The following is a 13,363-nucleotide window of genomic DNA, read 5'->3' as shown; positions in this document are numbered from 1 at the left end:
ACCTCTACTACCACCTGGAAGACTTTCTTCGCCAAAATTATCCTTAAACTTTATAGAAAACGACCAATACCGTCTCATATCGGGAAATGTAGGAAAAATTCGAATCGACCGATACGGCCGATATTTGACCGAAACGGCCGATATTCGACCGATACGGCCGATATTATCGGGCGAATATCGTATCCCAGATATCCTTCTTATCGTATCGTTCTGGGCCGATATCCGAAATATCCCCGATATATCGGAAGATACGGCCGATATTGACTACATTGGTACTAACTAAAATATCTCAAAAAATATTTATTTTGGAGAACATAAAATAACTGTGCTAGCACAGTCCAGCACGACACAACATGTTTATTTTTCTGGCACAACAGAGCACGACACACCATTTAGCATAGCACATCACATCACGTCTAAATATCCGGCACAACCCAGCAAAACCCGCAGCACGCTAAACACCTCTAGTGGTTTGCATAATGGCCGTGAAATCAATTTTTAAAAATTGTGCCTAAAATGATAAATATTTCTGAATTTTTCGTAAAAACTTTAAATTTGATATTGTTGTTTATACTCATTCTATAGATCATTTAAAAATATTTTCAACAAGATAAAACTTGTAAAATTCTATGACACGGATTTTTAGATATATTATACTCTAGCTTGCTTGCCGATTATACCCCTGAAAAAATATAATAAATATGAAATTATAATAAAATTTCACTATAATACCTATTTGTCTTTCCTCTTTGGTTTATTTATGAAAATGTCTAATACTTTATTGCCCTTTATTTTTGGTTTATTTACGAAAATGTCTAATAGATCCCAAAATTTGGCTACCAATACGAAATAAATCCAATCTTTTTTTGTTAAATTGGGAAAAAAAAGTCGTATGCTACATTGACACAAAATCAGTGTATATAGAGTCCTCCTTCGCTTCGCTTGGTCGGCCTAATAATGTTGTAACCCAGGTGAGGCAATCTTAATGGGCTCATAATGCAAACTCTGTTGAGCAAACCTTGTAATGCACAGCTGAAACGGAAAGATCTAATAACCCTCGTCTTCATAGTTACAAATAAAAAAATATGAAGAAAGAAAACTAAAGGAAAAAGAAAAAAGGCTGCTTCATGCATATTAACTCCACTACTATACCACGTACCACTACTACCCATGACAACTAATTATCAAAATTTAACACAAAATTTTCATAAAGAGCAGCACTGAACTAGATCAATATCGCCTTTTCAGATATCCTTACACCACTGAACCGTAAAAAGTAAAAGAACGAATTAGAATTGTTAATGTCCCTTTAAAATTTAGAAATTTTGTAAATCTAATTTTTAGGGTTGTTCAAGGTCGGTTTTGATTCGGTTTTTAGCAAAACCAAAACCGAAACCAATACTATTGGTTTCTAAAAATCTAAATCAAACCAATCCATTAACCATTGGTTCGGTTTCCAAATGGTTCCACTTGGTTTCGATTTGTTCCAGCGGTTTTCGGTTAACCAATAATTATGTCAAACCAAAAAAAAAATACACAAATTTACAGATAAAAAAAAGTTGTAATTGCCGACAATATTGGTTTACACAAATTTACAGACAAAAAAAAAATAAAAAAATATCAAAAATAGTTAAAGTTTACTCTCAATCTAGAGATCAAAAGAAGATATATAATATATCTTAATTTAGTTATTAAAAAATAAAAAAGAAGGAAGACAGGAAGAAAAAGTCGAGTAGCAGCAGCTGTCTTTGGGGGTGGAGAAGGGATGCGACTGAGAGAAGGAGAAAGAGAAAGAGGAGAGTATCATAATAAAATATTAGATTTAGGGTTTCTATTTATCCTTTAAATCAATGGGCGGAATCTAATACTTGTAAATCAACGGTAGAAACTAAGTTTAAAAATTAATCGGTTTCCAATGGTTTTTGATTCGGTTTTAGAGGTCAAACCAAACCAAAACCAACACCAACACTATCGGTTTTCCACTTTCTACACCGTAACCAATCCATTAGTAAATAGTTCGGTTTGGTTTCTTCCTAATTGGTCTGGTTTGGTCCGGTTCCAGCGGAAAATCAAACCATGTTGAGCGCTAGTAGTTTTCCAAAGAAATGTAATGTACCGATAAAACAAAAGGGAGATTAAAAACAAGAACAGAAGATAGGTAATAGTAACCAGAGAGAAACAAAAATGGAATAAGAAAAAATCAAGAAAGGGTAAGTGGACAGGCTTTTGCATTAGATTGGTAATAATCGGATACGCGGCTGGAAGATTCAAAGAAATTCTTTTGGTGTTTGTCTAGCATCGACAACAATGTGTTATCCTTTAATAACGACATTGTAGGTGTAAATAAATGGCATGTCGAGGTGGAGCAATCTTAAGCCATGATGCACGGAAAAAGGGGAGGGGATATAGCATAGAATCATTCTCCATAAGCTTGGCACGAAGAAAGAAATACCTATGAGAACCCGTGAGGAAAGCACGTGTAAAGGAGAAGCTCATATATAATGGAGAGATGTCTATCGGACATCAGATTAATAAATGCACTGACATAGTAGCTGGAAAAGATGAGAGGAATCTAGTCAAAGTGGGGCCAAAGACCAACAACATCAAGCTCGGGTCGGAATGGAAGACGACATCGGATCACATGGTATCAAGATACTAACATCGGGAAGAAGGATATCGGGAGATACAGATCGGGCTAAAAATCTCGGGAGAAACACCATTCATCACCTGAAAAAACATCAAAAAAGATATACTACGACCCACACTGTAATCTGACTGTATCAACATGTTAGCCTATAAATAAGAGAGCCTTGTAAAGAGAGAAGGCAAGTAATCTAAGTTAGAGTACGAGAACACTAAGAGCCTTGTGAAGAGAATAGAGAGTTGTTAGCAAGAATCACTATTTGTAACCTTGAATCGAGTAATAAGATCATCCTTTCACTCTGTGGACATAGGTAATCATCCCGAACCACGTATATCTTGTGTTCTTAAGAGTCTCTTGTTTGTTTACTTATGATATGTGTGCTTAAGATCTGTTGAATGTAGTAGTGGGATTTTCTATGATTGGTTCATTTCATGATCGTCGGAAAAATATAAATATTTCTTCGGGACACTAAGGAAAGGAGAAAAATTCAAATGGAGCGAAGAATGCGAGGAGGCATTCCAAAAGATCAAGCAACATCTCGCGAGCTTACCCGTACTACAAAGATCCTAGCCCGATGAAGTTCTTAGCTTGTACCTCGGGGAAACAAATTATGCTTTAAGTGCAGTTCTAGTCAAAAATATCGGAGTAGAAGAAAAACCTGTGTACTTCATAAGCAAGACCATGAACTCGGCGGAGAAAAATTATACCATAATTGAACAATTAATACTCGCATTAGTGTTTCCAACACAAAATCTTTGAACGTACTTCCAGACTGACAGGATTTGGGTGCTTGCGACGTCTTATATAGAGTCAATACTTGACAGCGGAGCGAGATCGGGACGGATCTCTAAATGGAGTGCTCAAATTAAGCAATTTGACATCTTATATGAAATAAGGACAGCCGTGAAAGCACAGGTGGTAGCGGATTTCCTTGCAGATTTCTTTCTTGGTGAGGAGGAAGAAGTAAAGGACATCCCGGGCATGAAAGTAGATAGAGAAGACCCACTCGACCTTCTGGAAACCTGTAAACCGACACGATGGGAAGTATTTGTTGATGGATCCTCAAACAAAGAAGGATCATGGCTAGGGTTGCTCTTCACAACGCCAGAGGGAAAGAAGATAGTCCACTCGTTAAGACCCGAATTCAAAGCAACAAATAACGTCGCTGAATATGAAGCAGTGATACATGTTCTAAGGCTAATCATGGAGATAGGGCTTCAGGAGGTGAGACTAACCAGTGATACGCAATTAGTGATTCGAAAACTTAGAGACCAATATGTTATCCATGACCTGATACTTCAAAAATATCGGGAATTGGCATAGTTCTACATCAACCAAATTCCCAACATCAAATTTCGACATATCTGCAGAAAAGACAACCGAAACTTGGGTGCCCTGGCCTATGTAGCCTCTATGCTAACAGACCCGAGCATTAAATCCATACGAATCTCACGAGTTCTAATGCCCTCTATACCCGAAGAGGTAAATATAGGAGTACACGTGGTGGCCACCACAGCCGATAAATATGAAGCGAGAGATTGACGTAAGCCCATCCATCAGTTCTTGAAATCGGGTAAACTACAGAAAGGACGAGTCGAGGAAAATAAGATAAAGAGAAAGGAAGCAACTTACTAGCTACAAGAAGGCATCCTTCGATGCTTGAAGAAGGAAAAGGGACACTCGATCGTGAATGTGTTACATTATGGTGCCGCGGGAAATCACAGCTCGGTTCGAAGCCTATCGGCCAGATCCAAGACCATGGGGGTACTTCTGGCCTTACATGAACGAGGACGCGAGGCACATGTCATTAATATGTGATGATTGCCAAAAGTTCGGAAAGAATATACATGCGCTATCTGTTTCATTGAACTGGGTAGTGAACCCATGGCCTTTCACTAAGTGGGGAATCGATATTGTGGGACCGTTACATGTCAGGTCGGGACAAAGAAAGTACTTAATAGTAGCAATAGACTATTTCACCAAATGGGTTGAAGCTTCTTCATTAATACATATTCGGGACAAGGACGTATTTTGTTTCATCTTTCAACATATCATTTGTCGCTTCGGCATTCCAGCAGCAATTATCTTGGACAATGGGAAACAGCTACAAGAAAAAAACATTGATCTATTGATCAACAACTATAACATCAGAAAAAGCAAAGCCACACCCATTTATCTACAGAGTGATGGGCACGCTGAGATCACCAACAAGACAGTAGCAGGAAATCTGAAAAGAAGTTAGATGGGGCATACGGTGAATGGTCTGAAGAACTGCACAATGTATTGTCGGATTATCAAACCACCCTAAGAGAAGCTACAGTCCTCTCGCACATCATGCTCACATATGGCACTGAGTAAATTCTTCTTACCGAGGCCATGATACCTACAACCCGAACCAAATCATAGAGACGAAATTTGACAACAGATTTGATCTCGGCCAAACTCGGTGATTTAGAAGAGACTATAGAAATGGCTCTGCAAAAGATGGAGAACTATTAGAGACGGCTACAACTGGAATACAACAAAAAAGTTCGCCCGAGGGAATTCCACCCGAGACAACTAGTACTGAAAGAACTACCTAGTTACAAACGTGATAAGAAAGGAGAAAAGTTGGCAGCTAGATGGGGTGGACCATACACCATTGTTTCAATAGTGGGAGAAGGAGCATATATGATATTAAAAACCAACGGCACACCAGAACCCAGGCCATGGAACGCTAGACATTTGAAATTATACCACCCATGAAAGGTGTGTAAGCAGATATGATACTTTTTCAATCGAATCCTTTTAATATCCTAGAAAGATAAAAAATATTATGACATATGCGACTAATGGTCATTCGAACTCAGGGAAATGACAGTTGCAAGTGCCGAAGTGACTTACACTCGAATGGTCGTTTCGAACCCGGGGCGACGGCATTGTGCAAGTTCCAGGGGGACTTACACTCGATGGGCTATTCGAACTCGGGGAGGTGGTAGTGTGAAAATGCCAAGGTAGTCTAAGGGTTCTGGTGGTTGGAAGCCAGTAACCGGTTATCAAGGCATGGGTACTTGATGGCCGAGCATACAACATTTCTCCCATCGCAAGTGACCAGGTTCACTTTCCCAGGATGGTTAAATGAAAACTAACCCGGGTCAATAGGAACATAGGTTCTAGGTATGACTAAATAACCTTACATTGGTCCGCAACTCCAATGATGAGATACCTTAGTCGGGACGTGGTATTGGGTACGATGACCCTCCTTATTGAGCGTGTGTTTGACAGAAATGTTATTTCTACTAACATGTAACCAATTGATATAAAATGCAGGAAATTAAGAAGCTAACGATTGCGAACAACCAAGTCATGCAACAAAGAACAATGTCGAAAAGAAACAAGCCCCGAGACAGAGCAACTAGTCGGTGACGTAGCACCCCATAAAACAAGATCTTCAACAAGAAAGTATAGGTGTTCAAACGAAAGGAAAATTATAGCCCAACACATGGGGTAAAATAGTGGCACAACACTACAAAAAGCATGACCTATTCATTCTGAGGGACGGATCCTGAACCCGACTTCTTGGCGGCAAGATCGGCTCGCTTTTTCTCGATGAATTCCTTCACACCCTCCTTAATTTTTGTAGCGCACTCAGCGCTATGCTTATCTCTATCCTCAGTGAGTCGGTGAGTCAGCTTGTCTGAAGTGGTTTCCGTATCAGCAATCTTCACGTTCAATTGAGCCTCGTTCGTTTCCTGCTCTAAAGATTGGACCTTCCCTTGCTCGACTACAAATACAAAGAACTGATCAATACAAACAACATGAGGGGAAAGAAAGAATATCAGAACGACTCAGGACGTGCGGGAACACCTGAAAGTAAAGGCATAACTACTTTAACGGTTTCCTCGAATTTAAACAAGCTACTCTCAAGTTCATAAATTTTTGAGGTCAACTCATTATAATATTGCTCATTAAACTCGTTCGTGGGGAAATATTTCTTATAATCGCTCCAACTAGCCTTCTTTCGATCATGTACCAACTGAAGACCTGACAACTGGGCCTGAGTCCACTTCAACTCTTGGAACATCTGATTGAATCTCTGAAACCTATATCCTAACTCCTGAGTCGATTTCTCGGCAACATCTTTCGACTGCAGCATCCGCTTATGATCGAAATGTAGATCTCTAATCTAAAGTCTCAATGATCGATACACAGTGAATTTCTAAGAACTCAGCTAAAAGTATTCTATCGGCTGCAACCTTTTGAGCTAGAGATAAATCATCCCGAAGGTTATCTAGGTCCTCGGGCACATACTCGAACCTTTGATATCGAAGCAACTAGAACTGAGGACCCTCTATTTCGGTAGCTTGATGATCAGTCTTATCATATTTATTATAAATTTTCTGTTGAAGCGTGGCAACATTCTCTTGCTCGATGTTTAACTTCCTAGTCATCCGACGATATTTGGAAGCAGTGTCTCTATCTAGGCTAGATATCTCGGCTAAGAAGACAATACTAAACTCGGGATATTGGTACTACAAGATCGATCAATGGTAACAAAGTTTTGAACAAGTACATTTGGCTTCAACCAACTTCCTCTCTAGTCCTCGGGATAGTTCCTGCTCCTGCTGCAATTTGGCGTGAAGACTCTGCATATCTGCTAACTCCTTCTGATGAATAGAAACCTCCAGCAACCTTTGATTGGCAGCCTAAAGCGGTATAATTCACATCATTAATAAAAATAACCCCTTCCCATAATCAGCTACACGATTAAGGAAAGGCGACTCACCATAACGTTGAAGGTATCCCTCAAACCGACATTATAAAGGGGAACAACATTGACCATCTCGTCAGCAGTGTAAGAACTAAAATTGGGAGAAGTGAGTGAACCCAAGGAATCACATATCGGTCCCGAGAAATTGAAGAAAGTATTACCGCCCAAACTCAGAGTAGGAACACTTTTGTGCGGGTTCTCTAACACTTCGTTTCTGGTGCCAGAATTTTTCCCAGATAAAGAGTCTTCTATTTCCTTCTGCTCATCTTCACGATCCGAGCTATCGGCCTCATCATCCATCCCAAATATCTCCTCATCATCATCGGACATTACCACAACCACATTGACATCGGAAAGAAAAACTCCTTTACCAGCAGGAGGTGCGGCCGATTGCAAGGGTAGACTCTTTCCTTTTACCACCGACAGTGGTAGATGAAACGTCAGAAGACTTCTGGGGTGACTTCTTCCAGAAATGAGATAAGGGTAGCCTATCATCGGGATCCTCACCATATTTCTCCAAATCACTTTCAACATCTCATTTGCCAGCTTTAAACTTCTGCATAAGAGTTGTCGTTAGACCAATAAAGGCAACAAATAGGGGCATGTACATGTACTGAGAATAGAGAAGTATATTTGTTACCTTCCATGTATCCTCCTCGACTCTTATGCTAGGACCTCTATCCCTCTTCTGAGTAGCTGAAACCTTAGCTTGGCCACCTTACGATTTGGGATACAAAAGAACGAAACGATTAAAACTTTCCTAAGTCGCATGACCGCCCGATGATGCAGAAATAATAAACTAGAATCGAGTAAAGTAAATGACGACATCACCTGATCGGGATTAACCATCCAGAACTGATAAGGCTCGGCAGGAAAATAGGGAGGTGGAAGTTTGCCACTCAAAATAGGGCTACAAATAGCAAGAGGGACCCGATCTAGGCAGCATCACTAGTATGACGGGCATGTTTTTTAGTATTTGTACCACCTTCAGATCCTCATCCAACATCAACTTCTTAAAGCCACCAGTAGGAACCTTGTTGCGATGAGGGATAGCGCCAAAACCGGCAAGATCGCCATTGGTAGCAGTCCCACTTCGATAATTACCAACAAACCTGACGGAGGTATATTCACTTGATTGAGAAGGATCATAGGTCGACCTAGGATTCGGAGAACAGTCACCCTTTCCTCGCCTCTCCCATTCTACCATAAGGAGATAGGTATTACCATTCCACTTATCCAAAGCCCGGGGAGGAGGAATTTGAGACAAAATTAAACTTCGTAGACGAAAGGAAGATTTGGGTCATACAATGGAAAATGCATCCCGAGATCAATTTGGCCCTTAGTGATAATAGTCGCCTCGGCCGAGTGAGAAAACTTCTCAACTTCCTTCTTCAGATTACCTCTCTGGCCCGATAAGAGTTGAACATCATAATCATGGAGGTTGTAATCCTCTTTCAGTTGGTTGATGAATTGTTCATCAGTTAAGTTCTTAGTGGTTTTATTGGCATTCCTACATGAAAACGAAGGAGAATCGTCAAAAAAGATAGAATCAAGAGCACGTTGATCGTGATAGAAAGGATTGTCAACAAAACAATGAATCTAAAGGAACACCATCTTCATTATAGAAAGTATAACTCACACACCTTTTCTTAGTCATGTAATGAGTTAAAGACGCCATTGAAAAATTGAAAGAGAGGAGTTAACATAAAAATGGAAGAAGAAGAAGAAGATGACGAGGGACTAGAATCACAACAGCAGCAGTAACAGAAAAATAATAACAAGATCAAAGCAAATATAGGGTTTCTAGAAATAAATAGCGACAAAGTCGATTGAAGCGGCAATAGTTGAAGAAAGGTGGTGGAAACAAGAAAGTAGAGAATGTTGTTATGAAATAAGGATAAATGAAGAAATCAAGGGTTTATCTGTCGAATTTATAGTCTCAACGCCTACGACCGTAGGGAAAGGTAATAGGTCGTAAAGGTGGAGATGATGGGGAACAACATGACGGAAAAGGAGGCATGCTCATATAAGTTTGAGGAGAAACGATTTCTTCCACTTGTATCGGGCACACCAGTGAAAGAAGGGGCATAAATGTAGGTGTAAATAAATGGCAGGTCCATGTAGAGAAATCTTAAGCCATGTTCACGGAAAAGGGGGAGGGACCATAGCATCGAATCATCCTCCATAAGCTTGGTACGGAAAATTAGATACCTAGGAGAACCCGTGAGGCAATTACGTGTAAAGGAGAAGATCGGATGTGATGGAGAGATGTCTATCGGACATCAGAGTAATAAATGCACTGACATAGTAGCTGGAAAAGATAAGAGGAATCTAGTCAAAGTGGGGACAGAGACCAACAACATCAAGCTCGGTTCGGGATGGAAGACGACATCGGATCACATGGTATCATCACACTAACATCATGAAGAATGATATCAGGAGATACAGATCAGGATAAAGATCTTGGGAAGAACACCGTTCATCAACCGACAAGAACATCAAGAAAGATACACTATGACCCACACTGTAATCTGCATGTATCAACATGTTAGCATATAAATAAGAGAGCCTTGTAAAGAGAGAGGGCAAGTAATCTAAGTGAGAGTAGGAGAACACTAAGAGCCTTGTGGAGAGAATAGAGAGTTCGTTAGCAATAATCTCCACTTGTAAACTTGAATCGAGTAATAAGATCATCCTTTCACCCCCATGGACTTAGGAAATCATGTCGAATCATGTATATCTTGCGTTCTTAAGAGTCTCATGTTTATTTACTTATGATATGTGTGCTTGAAATCTGTTTAATGTAGTAGTAGGATTTTCTACAACCACAGACATGTCACGGATTCACAATGACATGTACATGCTAAACACATGTGGTTTTATATGAACCGCGAAAAAAAACTAAAGAAAAACAGTTTTCCTCACATGTCGTGGGACCCATCCTATCAAGCTGAGTAGGGACTATTTTTGGATCCCACAATTTCAATTAATATGAGATTGTAATTTTCAAGTGGTTCTTTTCCACGATTTATGAAGATATTTTGACTAAATATTTTTTCTTTTTTTTTCGTTTTCTCTGGTCCAAACTACCTCTATAATCGTATCATTAATTTAAAATGTTTTCTCCTCTCTTCAATGAATTCCCTATTTATCCGCAAAAATTCTTTCGTAACTAAAGGGTCGAATGGCACCGAACAACGTGAAATTCTTAATTTGGCTGTTTGTCAACTTATACGGCGAAACGGTTGTTCTGGAGCCCGATGCTATTTATCCACCCCAACATCGAAGTACCATTTATACTCGGCGTTGACCATATATAATGGTTTTTTTAACGAATGAAACATAGATAATTTTTCGAGACTTTAAGCATGCTAAACCTATCATTCCACAGGAAATCAATCTTAATAGAAGGAAAATTTCCTACTTAACGTTGCTGATTCTCAATCTTATCGAGTTATATATCCAAATACCATAGTCCACGTGAAATAGCTAATGTAATAGGAGAAACGTTGACAAGATAAATGTTTTTTTGTTTTTTAAAGTGATTAGGGATAACATAATTTAAGAACGGGTAACTTAGCCTGTTCTCAGCCGTAGGATATATACCATGTCACAACTCACTTTTAGAAGTGAATCCAGTTATAAGGCGATCACCATTCTAGAGTGTGGGGATAATTTTATAATATTCCCGGCAGACACTCTAGCCTCTAGGACTTGACAACATGATAATACAAAACCAAAGCTTCTATGTATTATTATATTGTTTATCCAATATATATATATATATATATATATATATATTATTATATTTTTAAAGTTTTTTTGGGAAACCACTTATCTCCGATTAAAAGCTATAGTTCGAGGTTTTTTCAATACCTTAAACATCCATCCTCTCATGCATCATACGAACATCACGCTTATTCCAAAAGTAGACAACCCAACAAAACCATCCCAGTCAGACCTATAAGCTTATGCAATGGCAGCTACAAAATCATATCCAAGATCCTAGTCCACCGATTACCCCTCCTTCTCCCATTTCTAATAAGTCCATATCAAAGTGGATTCGTCCCTCAGAGGTTAATACACAATAACATACAATTCAGATGAGCTTTTCCACCATATCAAAACTTTAACAATCACAAAAAATCCAAAATGGCTCTCAAGCTAGACATCCAAAAAGTTTATGATAGCCGTGACTGGGGATTTATCAAATCCATTAATATTAATTTGTAGAATATATTATGTTATGTATCAAGTCAGTCACAGATTCAGTCAACATCAACGGTATACCACACGGATCCATCACACCTACCAGAGGCATCAGACAAGGTGATCTCATATCTTCCTACATATTCATTATATGTGCGGAAATCCTGTCAACAAATCTTGGCAATCTTGAAACAAAAAATCTGGTTCAAGATCTTCAAATCTCGCAGATGGCACCACCAATTCTACACCTAATATATGCGGATGAATAAATCATTAAATACAAAGCCACCCAAGAAAGTAGCAATCACCTTCAGAGAATTTTTCAATCCTACAGCTCTTTAGATGGGCAAATTATTAACAAAGCAAAATCAACAATCATTAACCACCCGAGACTACAACAACATCACCTAAACCTTCTATCAGTTCTGCGGCATGCTAACCACATCCATCCAACCTATATATTTAGGAGTTTAATTCAAAGAACTTCACATCATATCTTCGAACCACTACTTCAAATATTGGCACGCAAATCCCAAGCATGGATCATAAAATGCCTTACCCATGCATGCAGGATAGTTCTCATTAAAACCTCACTGACACCAACTTCAAATCATCCTATGCAAACCCAGCTTTTTCCCCACCCATGTGTACAAACAAATTGATCGGATCACTAGGATTTTTTTCTGGGGTCATGATTCATATGTTAGAAAGCTTCACCCACTAGGATGGAGCAAGCTGAACAAGCCAATAACGGAAGGAGGACTAGGCATCAGAAAGAGCAGCCATCATAATAAAGCGTTGTTCATGAAAATAATGTGGAACATACAAGAACAGTTGAATTCCATTTGCTCAATCCTCTACAACGATAAATATCTCCAACATCAACCAATACTTCAAGGTACAATCACAATACCTACTACCGCCATCCCACAATGGAAACAAATGGCATCTCTTATACCGTCTGTCAAAAGTCATATATTTCACCAAAAAGGAAACGGTTTAAACACACGTATACAAGTTCATTGGATACCCCACTTCGAAAACCTTGATCATGTACAATGTGCTCATATCCAATTTGTAGTAGAGTTAATTGACCGCTTCTCTCATAATTAGAGACATGATCAGCTAAATAACCTCCCTCACAATGTCATCCAACATATTATAAATATCCATCTTCCTTTAACAACATCCCATAAAAAATAATTTAGCCCCACTCTAAATCAGGTAAATACACCACAACATCAGAGTACAATTATCTAGTCCAACATGAGAACCTCACACAACCACACCCCTCCCATCCACCAAATTCTTATAGACCTTACCGTTTCCTCTAAAAATTCAGTTTTCCTTATGGAAAGCTATCAATGAAGGTTTACCAACCTTATATATGCTCCATCACATCAATCTCTCCAATTCCAACCTATGCCCACGATGCAACTCCGAGCCAGAAACAGTTACTTACATGTTGATTCATTGTCTGGTAGCTACGTCCCTTTGGACCACCCTTTCTAACCGCATATCAACAAACCAAACCCAAGGTAACCACCAAACAATTAAACAAAAATATCACAAATTCTTCAAACGCGAGGCAATACCTTTTCCATCACATCTTGTTGTTTCCTTCTATGGTCACTAAAGACAACCATAAATGAACTCGTTTTCAAACAAACGCAATCCACTCATGAAGACATTGTGGAAAGATCTCTAGCGCAACAACAAGAATTTGAATGGGCTAAAAAGATTTCCCCTCGGTTCTCCCA

This window comes from Papaver somniferum, chromosome 3, assembly GCF_003573695.1.
Source record: "Papaver somniferum cultivar HN1 chromosome 3, ASM357369v1, whole genome shotgun sequence".
Classification (NCBI taxonomy): Eukaryota; Viridiplantae; Streptophyta; class Magnoliopsida; order Ranunculales; family Papaveraceae; genus Papaver; species Papaver somniferum.
This window is presented reverse-complemented; position numbering follows the sequence as displayed.